This window comes from Micropterus dolomieu, linkage group LG17 (assembly GCF_021292245.1).
Source record: "Micropterus dolomieu isolate WLL.071019.BEF.003 ecotype Adirondacks linkage group LG17, ASM2129224v1, whole genome shotgun sequence".
NCBI lineage: Eukaryota > Metazoa > Chordata > Actinopteri > Centrarchiformes > Centrarchidae > Micropterus > Micropterus dolomieu.
The window spans coordinates 37,391,279-37,391,662 of NC_060166.1; the positions used below are offsets into that span (position 1 = coordinate 37,391,279).

General features: G+C 55.5%; 1 protein-coding gene across 2 annotated transcripts in view; it reads right to left on the reverse strand.

Annotated features, from left to right (window-relative positions):
* Positions 1 to 384, reverse strand: part of LOC123985749 (protein Atg16l2-like) — a 25,155-nt gene that overhangs the window by 10,618 nt on the left and 14,153 nt on the right. The gene's annotated exons all lie outside the window — the stretch shown is intronic.

Genomic DNA, 384 nt, shown 5'->3' on the forward strand with positions numbered 1-384 from the left:
AGCGAGACACATACAGGTGAGACAGAAAGAGAGAGGGAGAGCGAGACACGCAGGTGAGACAGAAAGAGAGAGGGAGAGCGAGACACATACAGGTGAGACAGAAAGAGAGAGAGAGAGAGAGAGCGAGACACACAGGTGAGACAGAGAGAGAGAGGGAGAGCGAGACACACGCAGGTGAGACAGAGAGAGAGAGGGAGAGCGAGACACACGCAGGTGAGACAGAGAGAGAGAGAGAGCGAGACACATACAGGTGAGACAGAGAGAGAGAGGGAGAGCGAGACACACGCAGGTGAGACAGAGAGAGAGAGGGAGAGCGAGACACATGCAGGTGAGACAGAGAGAGAGAGGGAGAGCGAGACACACGCAGGTGAGACAGAGAGAGAG